This window comes from Thunnus thynnus, chromosome 1 (assembly GCF_963924715.1).
Source record: "Thunnus thynnus chromosome 1, fThuThy2.1, whole genome shotgun sequence".
Taxonomy (NCBI): domain Eukaryota; kingdom Metazoa; phylum Chordata; class Actinopteri; order Scombriformes; family Scombridae; genus Thunnus; species Thunnus thynnus.
In genome coordinates, this window is record NC_089517.1 from 14,560,252 (window position 1) to 14,579,090 (window position 18,839).

General features: G+C 39.9%; 1 protein-coding gene across 3 annotated transcripts in view; it reads left to right on the forward strand.

The window, feature by feature from the left end:
* LOC137180799 (protein diaphanous homolog 3-like) overlaps positions 1–18,839 on the forward strand; it is a 190,480-nt gene that overhangs the window by 133,653 nt on the left and 37,988 nt on the right. The window lies entirely within an intron of this gene.

The window sequence follows — 18,839 nt, forward strand, 5'->3', positions numbered from 1 at the left end:
GAAATTTTTGGGTCCCTCCTTGTGTAAGTATGTGTATGTATGTTTGCATACCTTGTTTTTGAAGATAGGTGAGGCATGTGCTCTAAGGTCAAACATACAGTCAAAATGCTGTATTAGAAATGCCGTTCAGACTGCATATAAGGTACCTGTAGCTTAGAACATGTCGAGTGACCAATGTTATCACTTAGAAACTCTAATATTTTAATCTAAAAAGGGCAAGGGTATGTGTGTATGACTTCCTGGAAGTGACGATTGTTTGGGATACTAATTATACCAAATTGAATTGTCCTGTATTATTCATAGTTGCAAACAGATACTGTTTAGCTGCAGCTAAAATAAACAACAACTTTCTTCTCATGTCAAAGGTTTTCTACAATCATTACAGAGGCACTTAAAATTACGCTGTAACCCTATTACCTCTTAATACTTGAAATTGGAATCCCAGTGGGCTGGGTACAGGCACACATGAATAAAATTATTCACGCTCAATCCACCCACATCATTGATGGCAATGATAAAGGGCCTTGCTCTGTTGTTCTGCTACGACTTATCTGAAATTAGATTGGAAAGGGACGAGGGGGAGGGAGATATACAGGGTGGGAGGAAAGAGACAGATAGAGGTGGCTGTAACATAAGAAATGGAGAGAAATGGTGTGAGGAAGAAAGATAGAGCCAGTTGGTAAGGGTGAAACTAAGGTATAATGTGAGAGAAAATAGTCGGAGCATTGAGACTCAGATGCTGTTTGTTCCTGTGTGTGTGTGAGAGAGAGAGACAGTAAATATGAGAGAGAACATGCCAGAGCTATGTTGTTAACAGGGGATTAGAGTAAAAAGAAATTACAGCATGTGATGGAGTTTTCTGCTTGGTGTCCATGTTGAAAAGACCCCTTGGTGTGTTGTATAGGTAAAAATGCCCTGGAAGGTTGCTGGCCCAGCTGCCCCCTGCTGGTAGCCTCAGACATGGCCTTGTTGACTAATAAAGCTCAAGGCTTTTGCCTGTCACTTCAGGCATCATACTCACTGCCAGCCTCCCAGAGCAAACACAGCTAATTACTTTTTCTCTGCCCAGCCCCAGCACCAGCTCAGCCCTCTCAGTGCCCATTCATCTTAATTTCCCCCTCTCTGCCATCTGCCTCCTAAATAACACTCCTCCTCATTTCCCTACCATCCCATATCCCCGCTGTCTTCTTCTATACTCTCATGGCCTGACAATGGCCCTCCCCAAACATAATTGCCTGTTATTGGTATGGAGTCTCTCCACTTCTGCTGCCTCACCCCCTTCTCTCCCATTTCCCTTCCCATCTTCTCTCCTACAGAGAACCAGGCCTTAATTGCCCTGGGCTCAGTCGCTGTAGTGAGTGAAACTCACAAGACGCTCTCTGTTTAGTTGGGAGGTGATGAAGTTTAGTCAGCGGCACAAGCACTCAAACAGCTGCATTCACTTTCACACCATCCTACCACCTCCTTTTCCCACAGTTTTAAATAACCTTTAATAATTGATCTCAGGGGTGTTGCTACACTCCAGTGGAGCAGCAAAAAGAATTAAAACAGAAACATCTGCGCCAATAGATACTGTAATTAGTGTTGAAGGGGAGAAATTTGAATGGTCACTCTGAACATGCATGGTGCCATGACGTTTAGCTCCAAGGGAGCCTCAAGTGCACCAGTCTCTTGTCTGCAGATACAAATCAGATGGCCAATAGATTGTGTTCCCCTATCAGAAGACTTTGATGAGACTGTGGAGTTGTCTGATTATGGTTATATGCTTCATGGTCTTGATGAGTGTTATTGCCATGCAATAGAAAATAGGATTAAAGATGCCTTGCAGTCTTCTCCACTGTTTCCTGCACACAAAGAGACGTACAGGTACATCACCCCCTCCCTCTCTTCTTTCCTGTTTTCTTCTTTCTGTACTCTTGGGTCTGAGTTGGGTCCTGGCCTGAGTTCCCAGAATTTTTCTCAGCTTCCTCCACTGTCTCTCATCTCTCCTCCTTTACCCCTAAATTGGCTCAGCACACTTAAACATGAGCCAGCAGCTAAGGTTTTTAGCTTGGTCTGCAGTCCTCCCTCAGCACACATACACACATACACATAAAAGTACACAGACACACCTGCAGACTTCAGGGGATGAAGGTAAGCAGGCTTTGTGGTGGCTGGCCTGGGTTAGGATAAGGCTGTGGGGCTCTGGGGCTCCTCGACACTCTAAATTGGATTGGGCTCCACAGAATGATGGATCGATGGTGGTTAGCCACACAGGTGTAAGAGACTTATTGAATCTATAAAGCGGCCGTAGCTTTTTAACTGTGTCCTTCTGAAAACATCTCTCCAGGCACTGTCTGGTCATTTCAGCCTCCTTTTCAAGCCCTCATCAAGGCCTTGCTGACAGGCTGGCGTGTGCAGGTACAGGCTAAGAGGAATCATATAACTACTTTTTTTTTTTAATTGTTGTGTTTGACAGACAGTGAGAGCCTCCAAGTGTGTAAGACAGCACAACCCAGAGGAACATTAAGAATGTATTGCGTGCTGTAATGCCCTTGTCCTGGAATCATCCATTATGGACAAAAAATGTGGAGGAACAGGATCTATGAAGGAGTAAATGCCTCTGTCTTTAGGAGCAATTACTAGATGTGTTTAGTGACACCCGGCCTAACAATTATCATGTGTGATATAGCTCTGAACTAGAGCTTGAAATTGATGTAAAGGTCATTTCACAAAGCCAGTGAACCCTTTACCAAATGAAAACAGGAGTTATTTTTCCTTACTTGCACTTGAAAGCATTAAGATTTCCCCCCTAAAAGCAAGCCCTGAGCTATTGGAAGTCTTGTGTGGTATGTATTTGCAGAGTCAACTTTATGACCCTTTCTGCTGAATTTATGTTTCTGTATAACATGTTGGATCCCTGGTTCACGCAGGCAGCTATTCAGTACAGACTTTAAATGGCTTGGGTATAGGTGCAAATGGTGGTAGGAGATGACTAATAGGCTTAATTTGAGACTCAACCCACGGTGTCTTTCAGACATTGTGCTGCAGAGAATCATTAAGATGAAACTGGGGAGAGTGTGAAGTTGAAATGAAAGTCAAAAAAGTAGGATAAAAAAAGGAAGTTTGTTTCCTCCTATCTCTGTGTGTTCTGTGTGCTCACATGTGAGACAATTTTGTGAAAAACTAGCAGTGAGAGTCAGCCACTGTAGCTTCCAGAGGCTGGCATACTCTTGTGGAATCTTCTGTTAGATGCTTGCTTTTTTGATTGGGCCTCTTATAGACTGTGATATGTGGATTCCACTGCAGGCTACTGTATCCTGCAGATTGTGTGTGTTTTCTCATTCCTCTTTCACATTTCTGTCTCTTCATATCAGTGTCAATTATGGGAGAAAGCTTTCCATCCTTCCAAACTTCCTCAGTCTACTCTTTACTTTTTGACTTGTTTTGTCTTCACTTTATATCTCGTCCCTTGCCTTGCTGCTTTCCCCCAGACATGACATAAGCAGAAAAGGAAAGGGTTATTAAATCATTTCAGTGAGCCCAAGACAAAAAGAGAAGCGCAGACGTTTTCCTCCCTAGATCTATTTGAATTGATGCTACACGTCACTGTTTCAAAAGTGTAACTGTAAAAGTTGCTGATTTATCTGCATTTGGTCATAATATATCATCCACACATCACGTACGGCCCGTGCGCTTTTGTGACAGATTATTGCCAAAGAGCTTCTGTTCCCGAACACTGAGTGCTCACTCTCCCTCTTTCACACATACACACTCATGCATACATGCATAGAAATTGTCAGCTTAAACCCTGCAGGCAAAAGGCCACTTCTGGATTGGGGCATTAGCAGCATCTAAGACTCGGACAGGTGTACTGCTCTCTGTATTCATGTCCACAATCGTCCGGCCACTTGGAGTCAAAGAGTCTCTCTCATCGCCACATTTTATTGGTGGTTTAGATGTTTAACTGTTCTTATAGACAAAGGCATATCCAGATGGGAAAGTGTACCTTGACCTGCCTTTGTCTGTCTGTCCGAAGTGCTGTACTTGGTGTGTGTGTGTGTGTGTGTGTGTATGTGTGAGCACGTTTGAGCCTGTGCACACATGCATTGAACAGATGGAGCAAAAGGGCACCTTAACAAAGTGGCTAGTGTAATTAGGTCCAGCCTGTGCAGTGAGAGATGTGGAATAGTAATTGAGGAATGTAGAGAGCAATAAAGAGAAAAGATTTTTTTCCCCCCCCTTTTTACGTTTATTCAATTTTCACTGTGAACAATACTCTCTGTTCCAGGAATGCCCTGCTGCAAGCTCACATAGTCACAGTCACACATGGAAGCTGGCCAGTACAGTCTGATCTGTCGGCCACTTAGGAGCTATACTTGTGTAGTTGGTTATTAATTGTCCCAGATTCATTCAGCTGCTCTGGCATTTGAACCTGCAACCCATGGTCACCACTCTTCTCTGATTTTTTTGCCACTGCTGCCCTTGAGCAGGGAGCACCTAGTGTCTATATTGGGATAACTGAATTGCATTTATCTGAAAAGACACCATGTGCCCTATGTGTAATACAAAAGGTGGGTAATATGAAATAAGTTCTATCTGAAAACTTTTGGTTAGAAATTATGGTTTTGCAGGTGATATGTTACACAGAGGGACCGTGATGCTGTTTACTTGTATGTCACTTTAGAGGCAAAGACATAATAATAAAAAATGTCTTTTAATGGCTCCCACTCGTGCTGTTACAGGAGCCCTGAATATTCAGAGACCTTTTCCAATGAAACATGCTGAATTTTGATGCACACACATTGAGTTGTGTTTAAACTAATAATGATTGTGTTAGCCTATGCTAAGACGGCAAGCTTAAAGCAGCTCTAGAAAATATACCATTGTTCACAGTATTGTAATATCTGTAATCCATGCCCAGTCTAAAATGGAAGAAAATGAGAAAGTGGAATGGTGTGCAATATATACACTTGACTAGTTGGAGAGGTCAGTGTAATGGATGAGAGTAGAGTGGACACACATACATGTATGCGCACACACACACACAGACACTGAGATCAACTGTGCCCACTCAGTCCTAAATAGAAAACAGATGATAACGAATACCTCTGCACTCTGCTCCATGTCGCTCCGCTGTACATCCCACGTTTTTAGCCAAGTCCTAAGCCGATCAGGCTCCTCAGATATCCACTTTTAGCTGGATTATGAGGAAGCTGGCCTGTAATAAAGGCTGTGGATCGTGAAATAGAAAGTGGTGTTCAGCATGTCGAGTCAAGGACCCTAATCAGCCCATTCACACTAGCTCAGGCCCCAAACAGCAGGTGAAACTGCTAATGTGGAATTGCTATTCAGACGGCTTTGGAGATCCTCCTCGTTTTTCCTTTTCACATGCATGCTGTCTCAACTTTTGCCTACCCTGATGTACACCTTATGTTTCTTAGGAACAGATGCAGGAAAGCCAGTGGGTGAAACGTTTGAAGATTTATAAGGCATTTAGTTTAAAGTCTTAAGACTATTTTTATCCCTTTCAAATCTGTTAATTTGTCATTGTTTTTTCTCTCTCTCTCTCCCCCTCCCTCTTTCTTTGTCTGTCCCTCTCTCTCTCTCATGAACCTGTTATATACGGTGACTGAGACTAGGCTCTTACATAGTACTCTAGTTAATAATGCAGTTAGAAATGAAGTCATTTTCACCATGGCTTTGTGCTAATTAAATTTTACAGCAGCCTTATCGCCCAGCCACACACATTCCTGGTCCTCCCACATTTACCAATGCCAGCAGCCATATCACATAGCCGTCAGGGAGAGAAAGAGCTAGGGAGATTATTATATGAACTTATGTTGTTATGGGAGGGAAATGAGTACTATCTACCCTTAATATCTATGCCCTCTACAAAGGGAGGTGCTTGAGTTCTGTCTCTTTGGTAATACCTTTGGTAAAGGAGCATTAGAGGTGCCTGAGAAACATTTTTCCCACTCTTGCCACAATTCTGCTTCCATCTTGTCAAACATTTATGTTATTCCTTTATTTGTTTATGTTTTCAGCAGGCTGGCTGTGTGGTTTTGTGCTCCAGGCTAACATTTGTGACTGGTCACATCGTGGGCCTTGGGAGAAAGAAGCCACATCTCTGTATGCATGTGTTGCTATGGTTGCCACTAAGCTGTGTTGACTCAGAGGTAACGCAGAGAATTTAGGTAGGAGTGATGAAAGGGGGATAATGAATAGTTTAAAATTCAACTCACTTTCTTGCAATAACCAATTTGTAAACAGTCCCATATACAGATATCATTCTCTGGAGCACCATACTCATACTGAAATAGGAACAAACACCAAGGCTCCTGTTGTTGATGATTCCCAGGGCCACTTTAGTCTGTGGTGATAAAATGATCTCATTCTTCCAAACTACCTCATCTCTCTGTCTCTCTCCCGCACTGTCATTTCTGCTGCCACTCTACCTGATATGTGTCTTCTCACTGATCCAGAAGCTCTAAGTGCAGCGATAGGAGTTTCCACTCCGATAGAACAGGAAGGCCAGCCCTCAGGCAGCAGGATCTGTTTGATGCTGGATTCCCTTTAGACAGTGGGATTTGGGCTTTGCTGATCTGCTATTATACCACCCTTTTATACTCATACACATGATTGAATTTTTAAAAGAATCAAAGTTATGTTTTGTTAATGGAAGGATATGCCCTCTGAATGATAATTATACATCTGTATCTGTCAGGGGTAAAGCTGTGACTAGCTCCGGTTCTGACTATATACTTGTACCATATGACTGCTTACAAACGTCTTTGAAGTATTGGCCCCAAATCAATTAATTAGATTTACAAACTGTATGGATCTAATTGGAGAAAGATGTTTTTTTTTTTTTTTTAATAAAGACTGACTGACTCATTATTATGCATCTCTTCAGGAGAGTCTCCTAATTTCTCCCACAAAAAATATTTTTTTTACCAGCTAACTTCTTATTTTCTGGTTTACAACTATCAACTTTTTTGAAAATGAAGAATGATTTAAAATTCTGTTTTAGGAAGAAGAAAATCTTGATAACTGGTATAGTAGCTTTTTAAAATTGAATAAAGAAGAAATAGAAGTTGATAAAGCTTTTATATATTTAACAAGAAACCTTATTGGAATAAGGAGTTCAAGGAATTATGGCAGTCTATGCATAAAGCTGAAATCTTCCCCAAGCAAAATTGGGAAAATCAACTGGAGTTCAAAATATACCAAATGAAATACTAAAATCACCCAAATTATTTGATATTTTGTGCGAGTTATTTAAAACATGTTTTGAATCTGGCAAAATACCATCTATGTGGCTTAAATCTATTACAAATTCAATACCAAAATCCCAAAGTGAGGACCTCAGGGTTCCATTAAATTACAGAGGTATCAGCCTAATGAGCACAGTTTACAAGCTATACTTAATGAGAGACTCATGTTGTATCTAGAGAAAAAAATCACTCCTCATGGAAGAGCAAAACGGGTTTCGTAAGTCAAGGTCATGTCTTGATCATATCTTTGTATTATCTACAATTATAACAAACAATGTTAGTGAAAACAAGTCAACATATGAATGCTGTATTGACTTTCAGAGGATTTTCTATATGATCAATAGGGCTCTTTTATCTTATAGACTTATTGAGTATGAGATGAATGGAAAATTCTACAGGGCTCTAAAAGCTCTCTACAGTGAGTCAATAGTGTGTCAGATTGAATGAGTATCATACAAACTGCTTCCCAACCTCAATCAGGGTTGAAACAAGGTGATGCTTTGTCCCCCACACCGTTTGCAATTTATATAAATAATGTGCCCATAGAAATTAAATCTTGTGGGCTAATGTGTAGAAGGGAGGTGATAAGTATTCTTCTGTATGCAGATGACATAGTTTTACTATCGCCATCCGAAGACAAAATGCATCAGATGCTCTCCAGCACTGAGTGTTGTAAAAAATGGAGACTATTTATTAACCAACCAACGCAGACCATTAGAAGTTGAAAGTCTCAACAGCTTGATTAAAAATATTTTTGCATTTGTAGTACCCCCTAGTGGTTGAGAGGTTGATTTTCAGAGTATGTTTCAGGTACTTATATGGACATATCCTGCAAGTTTTGTGATGATTGGCCCAATGGTTGTTGACTTTGGTCTATTTATGTACTGAGTCACGCCCTCAGTAGTGATCCACAGAAAATTTGGTGGCAATCGGACCTATGGTTTAGGAGGAGATGTCAAAAAGTGTGTTTTTCAAAAAATTCAAAATGGCGGAAAACCTATCTAGACACAAATGGGTGTGGTTCAAGCCCTTCGGTCTTGAACTCCTAATAATCCACTCTAGAAAACCCTCATTTACCTGCTGTACTCACCGGTTTAAAGTTGGATCACATAAGCTGAATTATGCAGACTCATATAAATATATCCCAGTTTTCTATATTGATGAACATATGAATGTCATAAAAGACGTTAAGGTTCTTGCTGAATCAGCAGGTAGAACTCTGGGAGGAATCATTGGTAAAGGAAAAATTTGAAGGATATGAGTTTGCAAACACACTCTACACTGTTTCAAACTTGTGTGTGTCCTGTGCTTGATTATACTGCTGTGGTTAGGGGCCTTAGAAATATCTGTGAATCAGTGCAAAACAGTGCTATGGTTTCTGGGTGTGCACAAAAATGGACCAAAGTTGGCTATAGTGGGGGACATGGAATGGGAATTGTGAGGCTCGTTGGAAGATATGTGTTGTTCAGTTTTGGAATTGGTTACTTGATATGGAAGAAAGTAGGTTGACGAGACAAATATTTATCTGGGATAAACAAATTGTTGGTTCTTGGTCTAGAGATGTGTGCACTTTGTTCTGCAACTCTGGGTTTGTTGAGGCTTTTTTTAATAATAAAACATTGGTTTGTTTAGAGAATCTGTGTTAGCCAAGGACAGAGGGCAGTGGGCTGACAATATATGGACTAAACCAAAACTGCATATTTTTACAATGATAAAAACTGAATATGGTATGGAAATTTATGTTGTATATGATTTGTCCAAAAAGCAAAGATCTGTATGTGCCCAGCTGAGATCTGATATTTTACCTCTGACTGTTGGAACTGGACGGTATGTTAATCTAGAAGAGGAAAAGTGGATTTGTCCAATATGCTGCTAAATGATATAGAAAATGAGTCCTGTTTTGTTTTCTACTGTCCTTTTTATTGTGAACTGTGCAATGCTTTGTTTAGTAAGATAAAAATACATATTGATTTTGTAAATATGGATGATGCACAAACACTGAGTTGGCTGTTCACATATGAAACATATAAATTAGCCAGTTATCTGGAGAAAGCCTGGGAGACAAGGAAAAAAGCTCTTTATCGAGATAGTCTGTAGATATGCAACAGTTCTTTATGTGAACAGTTCATTTGGGATTTTTGTTTTGTTTTGTTTTTATTTTGTTTGTGTTTCTTCTCCTTTTTCCCATATGACTTTTATATGCAATACATAAGATGTATGTTTTGTAAAATAGTGGTCTCTTGTCATCCTAAGGGGATGGGCCAAATGTTTGGCATGACACATAAAAATAAAAAACCGACACATACATTCATTCATTCACACATTTGACTGTATACAGCCACATGCATTCACTTTAGCACATACACACGCCCTTGTAGACACTTAGCCTTAAGGCACAGGACCATGTATGTGTCTCTGGTCTCTGAGCTAAAAAGCTTCATTAGTCTGGCACTAGCTTTGATTACCATCCTTGGGGGTACAAATTAGCAAACAAGCTCAAGTGATCCTGTGAAGAAATACTCACTCTAAGACTTTCTGCAGATGTATGAACACTTCACAAACATGTGATTTTCCCTGCCATTCAGGAGATGACAGATTTACCTTTGACTCGAATTTGGTTGAAGTCTTTTTAGTGACGATTCTACCAAAGGTAACAAAGAACATACAGAAATGAAAAAGGATCCTTTTGTACCTCACCTCATGTAAGTGTATGCAATTACTGTATGTCTGCGTTTGTGTGTGTATTTGTTTTGTTTGTGCTTGTGAACATGTGCGTCACAGTACTCTAGCACATGCATCTCGGTGTGAATGGGTTCATTCACTGCCTCAGTAAGGGCGTTAATGTGTGGAGATGTAGGTTGTGAATGTGCATTGTCCGAGACTGTTTTTCATTCAGGTGAAAATTCCTAGAGCTGCTGCCTACTCTATAATAACCATACTTGACATTTCCCTCTCCTCCAGCCTGTGGAGACTAGCAGATGCTTTCGATTCCAGTTGAACCCATTAAGGCCTTCTCTTCTCTACTGCATCCACTGGCCTGTCCTTTGGCAGGGCCCTTCTGAATGTCAAAACTCACTGTTTAGCATCACAATAAAGCAGATACGGGGCAGAGGAGTAAAGGAAAGGAAATGGCTGCTAGCTGGCAAAGGGCACGGACAAAAAGATTATTTTAAAAAGCCTGCCATTGCACACTCAGTGCTGCATAGCCAGGCTTGTTTTTTTCTGTTTTTGAAACATTTTCATGTTCTTAAAAAAAGCAATAGAATATTAATACAAACACACGTTTTTATAAAGCAGCTGACTTCCACTTTGTCAGTAGTGTAGGTGAATCTGTGCCAAAATATTTGTTGTTTTTTTCATAGTGTTGGATCAGTTCCTTGTGCCGCACTACTGACTTGTGTTTTGAATGCCTGATCCTGAGGTTGTACAGTTGCCTCACTCAAATTATGGACAATTTTGTTTTCTAGAAGAGCCCTAGACTAATCGTTGATGATTTTGGGCCCCATTTTAACGATCTAAAGCACACAGTCTGAAGCGCATGGTGCAATTGCATTGAGGGTGTGTCCAAATCAGCTTTTGCTATTTTAACGGTGGAAAATTGGTTGATGTGCCAGGCGCATGGTTCAAAGGGGTTGTCCATAGTCTCCTAATTAATCATGGGTGTGTTTTCAGCATAACATGCAATAAACCAATCACAGTGTCATCTCCCATTCCCTTTAAGAGCCAGGTGTGCTTGCACCTGGCCGGATTGCTATTATGATGGCGCATTTGCCAAGTAGTAAGAAGGAGCACTTTTCTGCAGAGGAAACGGATCTGCTTGTGCGCAAAGTGAGAGCGCACGATCCATAACGAGCACACTGCTGCTCCTGGACCCTCCTGTGGTTCCAGACCACCAGTTTAAGATCCTGTCCATTAATTTGTCGCCAATTTATCTTCATTTGGTTTTTGAAAAGGTTTGTTTTTTTAAATTACAGCTTTAGTTTCTTTAAAATCGTTTTGTTCAGTCATGGAGTGACAGGTCAAATCAGCAGGGTTTTAATTGCTGAAAGTATGGAAACCTGATCACTGTACTCTCAAAAATTTTGAAGAATATTTGTTAAATATTGTTGTTAAATCATTGATTTTAATCATGTAAAGAATCATCAACACAGTTATCAGGAGTTGATCAGCTCTCCAAGGATCTGATCCGGCTGCTGGCAGCAGCTAGAAGCTGTGCAGATTTATTTCCTTTGTGAGTTTAATAATTGTTTTCACCTCATTTATTTCCTCATGTGTTCCTCATGTTATCATGTATTGATGCAGCAGGAAAGTCGATCTGTGTCTGATCCGTTGTTGTCCGTCTGTTTAAATACCTACATGTATTTCCACGATTTGGTCAAATAATTAAACAATTAAATCCGTCATTACTGCGATTAGTTAATTCTGATAAATATTATGACTAAGCATTATGACATATATTTTTTAAAATATATTAACATACACAATAACAATCTTTCACATTGTAATCCTTTTATTTACCTTTTGCATGTTTGTGCCTGCTGCGCGTCCTGTGTGTGCAAGCAGAGTGTATGTTGTGCACCCGCCTGTGTAGGCGCATATTACTGTCTTGATAATGTGCCCTTAAAATAACAGTGAAACATTGCACCATTGACTTTAGACCAGGTTTTTGTTGGTCAATAGCGCAATCGCTCTCTGCTGCCTCAAGATAGCAATGTGCCGACAATGTGCCTGACCACACCTTACGTTTAGACCAATATGCCCATGGGCGCAAGTGCCATTGCTATTTCAACAACGTGGGCGCTGGATGGGAAAATGACAACTGCGTCGGCCCTTTATGTTGCTTTCAACCTGCAGACCAGCTGCATATCCACAATATGGTCAAAGGCAATGACAAGTCTCCAGTCTCTATTAGACTAAATTTTCATGTGGTCAGTTAGAAACTTTGTTGTGCCTGTTATTTGAAATAGCGCTTACTTGACTTTGATTCTCAGTCTTTTATCTTAAAATATCTGGCTCCAAATTTCACATAACTACTTTTTTTTTTTACATATAATTTTCATTCACTGCTACTAATGAAGGAAAAATTGTAGGGGATAGTAAAACATATTTTGTAAACAAGCTATATTAATTACCCTTAATTAATTAATCACATTGGAGCCCAGTGGGAATAGGGGTTAGAATTTGTAACAAATTCAAAAGAAAAAAATGATTGACGGAATATAATGAATAATTTAGGGATTTATGCAATAATCTTTAGAAAACTAAATGATACAATAATGATAACTTTAACTCTTAATGCAAGTTTTGATTAAACGGAAAACATAATAATCCTGCCCAGTAGACTTGATAATTGTTTTGGTTTTCAGACTGCAGCGTCTCTGGCTAGCCTTGATTTGTGTACAAACCTGATTATTTTTCTAAACAGGGAGGTAATTAGCCTGGCTAGTTTGAATGGTAATTACAATGTCAGACAAGGCTGTCTAAATGTATTTCACAGATAGTTCTGTGTTTGTCCACACAGGCAGCCACATACAGATACTCACACTGGTATACACACAGATTCTGCTCAGCATGCAGGAACACCTCTAGCCAAACACAATTATTTATAACATTTGTTTTGATATAACACACCTCACATTTGCAAACTAAAATACAGAAAATTGCTCATTTGATTCTTCAGAATAAAATTTTTCTGATACCAGCAAAAACGAGCAGGTTGAGCAGGGATGTCGGGATGTAGCTGATTATACTGGCTTTGCTGCTTTGTGTACCTCATTACTCTCACTTTGAGTTCCGTCCATAATTCCCTTTCTGCCGATGCAACACACACAGTGGGGAGTTTCTAAATGCTGCCAGAACTACGTCATTTAATTGTCTTCCAAAGCACAAATAAAGACATGCATATGTGGCCATTCCCCAGTTAAATCTTGCCTCATGATCTTTGCTTATTTCTAATATATCCTTTGGCTTGGATAAGAAGTGAATAAATTAGATACAGTGTGTTCTGCAAAAGCAAATACCCAACATCAATTATCTACACAGCATTGCTACAGGCCTTTATGGACAAGAGGCTGGGGCACTTTGTTTCTCAATTTTGTGAACAATGTTGCTCAAACTAACAGCATTCCCTAGGTACTTAGATGATGATACTGCTGCGACTCATCCTCTTTTGATGACAATGACACTCTTGTAGTATGTGTGTGTGTTTACATACAGTATACAAAATGAGTCTGAGGTTAGCAATCAGTTCTTCTGGCTTGCACCTGGTAGCTCTGTAGACGACATAGCCCCAGTGCGTGACTTGATTATTTTTCTAGAAGGTGTGCGACATCTTCCAGTGACATCGCTACATCAGTGACGTTCACAGGCTATACTGTGTACATAACCCCTAATGCACAAAATCTGTATTGCAGTACACCAACCTCAATGTTATCAGAATCATTAATGTTGGGATTACAGTCATGCTTTTAACAAATATTTAACTTTTGTTGACAAAGAATGTTTCACAAATGGGAAATGGACCTTTACTGATTGATTATAAAAGGGAAGCAGAAGGCTCATGTGAGGTCTTTGGGAGCAAACATTGGCTTCTCAGCCGTGCTACTTAGAGTAGACTACAGTGGAAAAAAGATAGTACCTAAACCCTTATTTGCCCTAGCCAAACACATAAACTTGAAGTGGCCCTTGGATCACATCTTTCCTTATTGTTCTCTTCTTGTTACATGGACAAAGTGTAAGACCGGTCAGCCTGCATGGGCTCAGAAATGTGAAAGGGTTAATGAACAAGGCTTATCCACCTAGGAGGGTTTTAGAGAGAAGAGGCTGGCTGCCTGTAAATCATCCATCAGCCTTTCCCGTGAGCTGAGCCAGAGCTCTGACAATGGAAGGTGTTTGGGTTACAGCAGAGGGGACATGATTTATCAGGGAGGTGAGTGATTATGCGAAGTCTCTGTACGTGAGAGACGGGCAGAACTAAAAGATGATACCATATCGTTTCATGAAACATGCAAAGAATAGTCCGTGGGTGCCTGTGAAAAATAGCCACATGAAGACACTAGATAAATGAACTGTGGGTGTGTTTAAGTTTGAATAGAGAACATTTTAAAGAGTTCAGCTTCAAAAGGGACTGTGTCTTCTAAAATAACTACATATAATAGCCCGCGAGTGCTAAAACTATTTTTAATGACTTGATGTTATTTTCTAACTAATTACTATAATCATTGGCCTTCCTGCTTGTCACTCTGCTGTGTCACATTTAAAAACATCTTGCTTGGAAAGAAACGACAAAATGTAGCACTTTTTCCCTTTTAATGGATAATTATCTGTCTCAGGTGTTAGAGAGGGGAAAATGATGAGCACCAAAATAGATCAGGGAAAAAGAAAAGTCTCTGATCTCCTTTCCTGGCAGTGTAGTGGAATCAAATAATGAAACACTTAACGTTAAACCACTGCGCTTTTCATGTGCAAATTCAACTTCACACATTGGCAGTTCACACTGACTCTGTAGATAACTGGTTTGGATCTTACTTATGTCATCTTTTTTATTAGATGTAAGTCATTATCTTTTGTTTTGTCCCAGTTCTCAAGACTGCGAAGGATTCATACTTCAATGAAAGGGTGTAAAGGAGTTGACATCCACTTTAATAGGCTAAAATGATCCACTTTGAAGATCCAAACAAAGATGAATAAATATCAACAAACAATGACTAGAGACCAGCTCACCTCTGTTACAGCTTTATTAAGTTTCCAGAAGTGGTCGATAGATGCCTAGCATACAGAGACAAAGAGTGAGAGAGAAAGGTATAGAGATGAAATAATACACTATGTGGTGATGCGTCTGTGTGGGGACTGTTTGTCTATGTAGTATATTTCTTTATGGAGCCCTTTCAACAATGTATGCTTTAACAGTTTTCCTGGTTTTTCAAATAGTGAAGGAGAAGTAGTATGTAGCTTTTACCCCCTCAGGCATAGCCTTAAAGTTTAGAGCATATATCGTCTAATCCCAAATTGCTGCATTGCATCCACAAGTAGAGTTTCCTGCTTCACTAACACATTGTTGGTCCCACTAAACAATGTAGACCATTGTTCCATGCTGTAAGGTTCTTGACATGGATTTTGGATTAGGGGTTGACTGATTATCAGATCCGCTTTTCAGCATTTTTATGATTATTGGAATCATTATTATTTTTATCCGATTGCCAATATGCACTACTTTGGCTCTGATACAGCCGCCTCTGTCTGTAGTCACCCTTCTGTGGTCTCGAGCAATGTCCCACCCACAGCACTATCTGATTGGTTACACGTCACGAATAATAGCCTATCAACCCTGAAGGCTGTGCATGCTGCTGTGCCACAGAAAGCACAGAGAGGCATCTGCAGACTGGAGCAGCTTCAGTGAGTGAGCGGAGCTGTGTTTCGAAGGTAAGGTAGCAGAAGTTGCAATAAACATCACACCTCTATGCTGAAGTTTTTAAAAACACCACAATCATATGATCTATTTCTATGATGACAAGCATGCCCAGTTTCCCAGTTACACTTCTGAAAATACCTAAATAATGCACTTTGTTGCAGTGATATAATGTAAGTTGAGAGTGATGTTGAGTCTTGTAGAGCTAACTTGAATGTCATAGCAAACGTCAACAAGTTTGTTGAGCCATAATTTAGTCACAAAAAAAAAGATAGGCTATAATGTTATTTCTTGCACGTCATTTACCAGAGCCAGTCATACTCTCAGTCTCAACCCATGACTACAAGTAATGTTACTGAAGTGTGTCCTGAAGCTGACTCTCTTTCTTGTAACTGTTAGAGACATGCAGGATCGTTGTTAGAGATTTTAGACGTGATGGAACTGTATCTAAGGCCTGTGTTTATCCATACACAGACTATATAGATGGTGTACAGTTGTCAGAGTTGAACAGTCACTTCTATTTCTATTGTACTTATTCAGCTATAGTAATCATTAGTAATGAAGTAGCCTAATTTGAAATGACAGGTTCCCTGTTGTCACATGTTGTTAATATATAACATTTAAACAGTGGTGGAATAAGTACTCAGATCCTTTACTGAAGTAAAAGTATCAATACCGCAATGTAATAATACTTAATTACAAGTAAAAGTCTTGCATTTAAAATCCTACTCAAGTAAAAGTATAGAAGTATTACCAGCTAAATTTAAAAAACATAGTTCTGCCACATAAAATTGTTTTCACACCTGTTTTGGAGAAACAGATGTGAAAATTAGCAGATTTTTAGGTGACACAAATATGCCAGGTAACATCTGACAAGAAGCTGCAATTTGCAGTTTCTGTTAGCTGCATGCTCATTTGTGCAGAAAAGTAATTTAAACAAAAATTGAAGGAAAAATGGCTCTGTAGACAGGAGCCTCATGGATCGTGAAGTCCATGAAACCATTGTTTGTTCTTGCATTATATCTAGATAGTTATTTTTAGATGTAGTTCCCACCTCTTAGACCAGTTTTCTTCAGGAGCACAACTTGTTTCCATACCATACAAGACAGCTTCAGATTGTGTATACATATTTGAAAAGATGAGGATCAAGGACTTTGCCAGTCTTGTATCTGACCCACTTGCACTTATAGTGCATAGGCAGAACCCTTATGTGTAGGGTGGGCTTGTGTAAGATCTCTCTTATTTGTCTAGAACAGCTGAATCCTGGCTTTTGTTATATAGTGTATACAAGCCTTGGAGTTAGGCATAACATTTGCACACAGGTGAAGCAGTGGTCTTTTTTCAGAATTGCATCATTATTAATGTATATTTTGTGTAACATACCAATCCAACTTGTTTGAGTTATAGGTTGTTTTAGAGTTTCAACTAATACACACACATACATCAACTAACCGATCATTGTGCCTTAAACAACAACCAGTTTCCATACAACAGAAATGTCTTCTTTTGTCTTCTTTCTCCTAATTTTGCCTCTGAAGGGTGAAAGGCTCAATTGAGCTATATCACAAAAAAATTAAACACCCATCATGGGGGCAAAAATTTCAGAGATGGATATCCCAAATCTCAGCATAAACAACTGAAACTGTCTGCCACTGGCATAAGTGGAAAAATGTTTTCTTGTAATTTGGGTGAACTGACCCTTCAAGGGGAGTTAGAGCACAATTCTTTTGAGTAAAGATGTCCTGACCTTCTGCTTTGTTATATGGTTGTGTACTGCATAACTGATAGGTGTTTCTGGGTAGGCATAGAGGATCATAATGGAAAATGAAAAGGAGAAGGAAAGGTACATGGATGTTGAGCTCAAAGTAAAAAAAAATGGAATAAACAATGTCAAGAGACAGGTGTCTATTTCTCTTTTTTTGTCACTCTTCCCTCCCTCTCTCTCTGGCTTTCTCTGTCTCTCACTCTCGACTGATGAAATTGCCAATGATTTATAACAAATGTCAGTGGCAGGCGCAGCAGACTGCTGTTTTGTCCCTGTCAGAGCCAAGTAGAGCCTGAGGTAGGCAGCTTTGCTTATCAATCAATGCCTCTCTCCTCTCTTCCACCACCACTGTCAGTACAAAGCTTACTGGATCACCAGCTCTCCAAACCCAGGACCAACATGGTTGTCATGGAGATGCTGTACCATATGGTAGCACAGAAGCTTTGGTAAACAGGAAGTGATATAAAACCTTCAAGGTATCACTCTGTTGATATTAGCCCTCTGTTTCATGTATAGATTGTTAGAGGAGAACAGTGCCTTGTTGGCATCTGTCCAGCTGCTCATGTTACCAAACCCAACCACTCCACAATCAAACACCCTGCCTCCTCCTCCCAAACCATATGTACGGGTTCATCTTCAAATTTGTAGTTTTGTGTGGCCTGCCCCAGTAGCCTACTGGTTAAGACGCATGCCACCACAACCTCCATGATTTAAGTTCGGCAGTGAAACTTTACTGCATGTAATTCCTCTACTCACTCTCTCCCCTTGTTTTCGGTCTTCACTGTACTGCTGCTATCTAATAAAGGCGTGTAATGTAGAATGCAGAATTCATATGTGACCTGTGTTACATACAGGTAGTCTTTTCTATTGTCATAAACATACAGCCACTGAGTATTTGCAAGGAAGAGCTTATCTGTCATTTACAAACCCTTGAAACTGAATTCACAGACAACAATTCACTTTGTTCCCCTTCATGATTCACACCCCTTTGTTAGTTGGTTAGCTGGCTTAATTAAGTATTTGAAAAGTGTTTGCCTGGCAAGTACTAATTTGTTAGACTGTTGTGTCAGATGGAAGACAGTAGGGCGTGGTTGGTTTCATTTGTTCTTAGCCACCAAAGTGTAACTTGCACAAGAAAACAGCAGCAAATGACCTGAACCATGAACTGCGGTGAACCATGAAAGGCTGTCAACTGTGTTTTGAGGAAGGAATTGAAACCTTTAATTCTACAGTTTATGGATAGCTATCTTCCGGTAAATGTGGAGGAGACAAACAAATTCTGGTTAGGAGTTTTTTAATTGCTGAAGGTATTACTTTCCTTGCCTGTAGATGGCACACATCGGCACATTTGCATCTGCAGGTTTATTGTTGCTGGTGTTTCTTTTCTTGCCAGTAGGTGGCAAAGATTGGT